The sequence below is a fragment of the Globicephala melas genome, chromosome 3 (assembly GCF_963455315.2).
Source record: "Globicephala melas chromosome 3, mGloMel1.2, whole genome shotgun sequence".
Classification (NCBI taxonomy): Eukaryota; Metazoa; Chordata; class Mammalia; order Artiodactyla; family Delphinidae; genus Globicephala; species Globicephala melas.
In genome coordinates this window covers 26,699,669-26,704,298 of record NC_083316.1, presented here as the reverse complement: position 1 = coordinate 26,704,298, position 4,630 = coordinate 26,699,669, and positions in this window count along the sequence as shown.

The following is a 4,630-nucleotide window of genomic DNA, read 5'->3' as shown; positions in this document are numbered from 1 at the left end:
AGTACATTCCAAGAGGTATTATATCTTGGAAAGCTGATACATGAGACTAAAATAGAATAGAATGCCATGAGGAAAACATCAGGAAAATGCTTGACATTTGCCCTCTCATATTTTTGGTGATCATGTTGTGACATCAAATTTCGCCCTGACACTAGTGGAGAAAACTGTTCCATCAAGTTAACATTGTTACTTTTCAGTTGTTGGTAATTCCTCTACATTAAATGCTCTTCTTTTCTCTTCATCCTTCCCACAAAAATATTCCCTTTTCAGCCTTTATGTGCTTTTTCCCTTTACTAACTGCCTGGGGAAAATAGTAAGAATTATTTTAACATAAACCCTGTTGCTTTGCAGACTTTTGGAAGTCTGGAGGTGAGATATGGAAATGACTTTCCACTTGGGCAAATTGTCATATTCAAGTGTATATAAGTGTACAAATTGTCTCAAATTGCAAGTCATTCATGTTCTAGTGAATCATTTGGGGGTTTTTGTTTAACCTCAGGTACAACTGTTTTAATTAACTATAGCCTCAATTCTTGGCACATTCATGATCAATCTGTACGGTTCTTGTCTTATTTTAAGTTCTCCCCTTCATTGCTCCCTTCATATTCCCTTCACTCTATAAGATCCTCTTTATGTGTTTAATACATGCTGTAGATAAGTCTATATTCTTAAAAAAGAGTGTGTCTTGTGCATACATGTGTTATTCTAATACAGAAACTGTATTATGCTACTTCTTATTTTCACAGACAGTGTCATGGATTGATCTTAACAAAACTATTAGGGGGAAAATCTACATCATTAGTTTCATTTTGTTTAGTTTTTAGAACTAGTCATCTCTTCATTGACGAATAAATGTCAAATATAATTATACGTATTTAATGTACAACGTGATGGTGTGATATACATTGTGGAGTAGTTACCAAGGTCAAGATGATTAGCACATGTATCACCTCATAGAGGTAACTCATTTGTGTGTGTGTGTGTGTGTGGTGAGAATGCTTAAAATCTACTCTCAGCAACTTCCAAGTGTACAATACCAGACTGTATATTTGATCCTCAGAACTTATTCTTCTTATAACTGAAAGTTGACACACTTTGACTCGCATCTCCTCAATGCCCCTCCTCCTAGCTCCTGGCAATCACTATTCTATTCACTGTTTCTCTATGGAATCAACTTTTTCTTTATTCCACTGATACCATACAGTGTATAGTAATTTTCTTTCTCTGGCCTTATTTCACTTAACATAAGGCCCTGAATTTTCATCCATGTTGTCGCAAATAGCAGGATTTCCTTTTTTTATGGCTGAATGATATTCCATTGCATATTCATTGTAATACATACATACATATACATATACATCACATTTTTCTTATTCATTCATCCATCGAAGGATATTTAGGTTGCTTCCATATCTTTGCTATTGTGAGTAATGCTGTGATGAACATGGTAATGCAGATATCTCTTTGAGATACTGATTTTATTTCCTTTGGATATATACCCGGAAGTGGCATTCCTGGATCATATGGAAGCTCTAGTTTTAATTTTTTAAGGAATCACCACACTGTTTTCCATAATGACTGTACCCGTTTACATTCCCACCAAAAAGTGTATGCGTTCCCTTTTCTCCACATCCTCACCATTTGTTATCTCTTACCTTTTTGGTAAGAGTCATCCTAATAGGTATGAGGTGATAATCTCATTGTGGTTTTGATTTGCATTTCCTGATGATTAGTGATGTTGAGCAACTTTTCATATACGTATTGGCCAGTTGTATGTCTTCTTTGGAAAAAAAAATGTCTATTCAGGTCCTTTGTCCATTTTTTAATTGGATTATTTGCTTTTTCCTGTTAAATTGTATGAGTTCTTATATATCTTAAATATTAACCCCTTATCAGATATATTGTTTACAGGTATTTTCTCCCATTCCATAGGTTGCCTTTTCAATTTGTTGATTGCTTCCTTTGCTGTGTAGAAGCTCTTTAGTTTGATGTAGTTCCACTTGTTCATTTTAGCTTTTGTTGCTTGTGCTTTGGTGTCTTATCCAAGAATCATTGCCAAGACCAATGTCAAGGAGCTTTTTCCCTGTTTTCTTCTAGGAGTTTTATGGTTTCAGGTCTTACATTTAAGTCTTTAATCCATTTCACGTCACTATTTGTGAGTGGTGTAAGATAGAGGTCCAATTTCATTCTTTTGCATGTGGATATCCACTTTTCCCAACACCATGTATTGAAGAGACTCTCCATTCTTGGTGCCCTTGTCAAAGATTAGTTGACTGGGCTTCCCTGGTGGCACAGTGGTTAAGAATCTGCCTGCCAATGCAGGGGACATGGGTTCGTGCCCCTGTCCAGGAGGATCCCACATGCCGTGGAGCGGCTAGGCCCGTGAGCCACAACTACTGAGCCTGCACGTCTGGAGCCTGTGCTCCGCAATGGGAGAGGCGCAACAGTGAGAAGCCTGCGCGCCGCAATTAAAAAAAAAAAAAGATTAGTTGACCACATATGCATGGGTCTATTTCTAGGTTCTTAAATCTGATCCACTGATCTATATGCTTGCTTTTATGCCAGAACCATATTATTTTAATTACTATAGCTTTTTAATATAGTTTGAAATCAGGAAGTATAATGCCTCCAGCTTTGTTCTTCATTCTCAGGATTGTTTTGGCTATTAGGGGTCTTTTGTGGTTTCATACAATTTTAGGACAGTTTTTTTCTATTTCTGTGAAAAATGCCATTGGAATTTTGATAGGCAGTGCATTGTATCTATAGATTGCTTTGGGTAGTATGGACATCTTAAGAACATTAATTCTTCTAATCCAAGAATATGGGATATCTTTTCCATTTATTTGTGTCTTCTTCCACTTCTTTCATCAATGTCATAGTTTTTAGTGTACTGGTCTTTCACCTCCTTGGCTATATTTATTCCTAAGTATTTTATTGTTTTTGATGCCATTGTAAATGGGATTGCTTTCTTAATTTCTCTTCAGATAGTTCATTGTTAGTGTAAAGAAACATAACTGATTTTTGTTTGTTGATTTTATATCCTGCAACTTTATCGAATTCATGTACAGTTCTAACAATTTTTCAGAGAGCCATTAGGGTTTGCTATATATAAGATCATGTCATCTGCAAACAGAGATAATTTTACTTCTTCCTTTCCTATTTGGATTCCTTTTCCTTTCCTTTTCCTTGTGAGAGTGGCCATCTGCTGCTCCTGATCTTAGGGGGGAAGTCTTTTTAACTTCACAATGTTGAGTATGATGCTAGCTGTGGACTTGTCATATATAGCCTTTATTATGTCACCACAGTGACAGTTTCAACCCTGGGGAAGACACAGCAGTGGGGACACAGCAGTGGGCAGCTGCATTAGCTGAGTTTGGTGCTGGTGAGGACTGCGGGGGTCCTCAGTAGCAAAGCCTGCAAACGTCCACAGCAATGAGGCTTGCTGGGTTTCTACTGCTGTCCCTTGCCCCTTGGGGTAAAATCCCTCCAAGGGTATCCCGCTCAGTGCCAAGCTGCTTTGGACTGGGGGATGGGTGACACAGGTAAAATGCTTCCTACTCTTTTCCATGTGGCCATCCTCCATTTTTGAGCCCTGCAGAGTTTCTACTACTTCTTCACTACAGTCCAGAGCTTTCTCAGAGCTGTTTTTATCAGTTTGTAGTTGCTCATTTATTGTTTTGTTGTTTTTGTTGAGCAGGCAAGCGTTGAGACCTCCTAGCCTGCCATGTTGCTGGCCTACATCATTACTTTTGAATGCCGCATAGTATTCTACCATATTTTACTTGTTCACTCCTCCAGTTTCTTTTTTTTTTTTTTTTTTGGCCTCCCTGTGCAGCTAGCAGGATCTCAGTTACCTGACCAGGGATCGAACCCTGGCCACTGCAGTGACAGTGCCAAATCCCAGTCACTAGGCCACCAGAGAACTCCCATTCTCCTAGTTTTTGATACCTGTGTCCGTTCTCTGCTACCAGAAACTGCTCTGATGATGATTTTCATCTGTGTCCCCTTTTGCACTTATATTAGAGTTTCCCTGGGGTATATTTTGCTGCATCAACATGTATATGTGTTTTTACTTTACTTATTATGGTCAGATTACAACAGAATGGCAGCATCAATTTATACTCCCTCCAGCTCTACATGAGGGTTTCCTTTAGGAACTTCTTTACAGTAAAAATTCAGTATGTTTCCAGTGGCTATTTGGTATGTCTCCATTACCAAAGAGGAGGGCCAAACCAGTTTCCTCAGATCTTTCATAACTTCAGAGTCTGCTTTCTAGATGAAAAGAGAGTTTGAACAAAAGTCCTGGACCAGACATTTAATTGTCTGAATTAAGTCACCTACTTCTTCCTGTCTAAACACTGTGGCCAAAAGAATCACATGTGAGAATTGAATAATTGATTACCCTGAGTAAAATCCTAGCGTTCTTACCAAACGAGGGAGGAACGGATGCTGGGTGGCCAAAAACAACGCATGCTTACTGAAGAGAACATTCTTAAAACCATAGCCTTGTGGTTAGGGGATATGACCAACCCATAACCCTAACCCTAGCCATAACTTCTCTGAGCAATTTCCAATATGTCTCAGTTTTCTGTTTCTACATAAAGGATCACCTCAAAATATAATGGCTTGA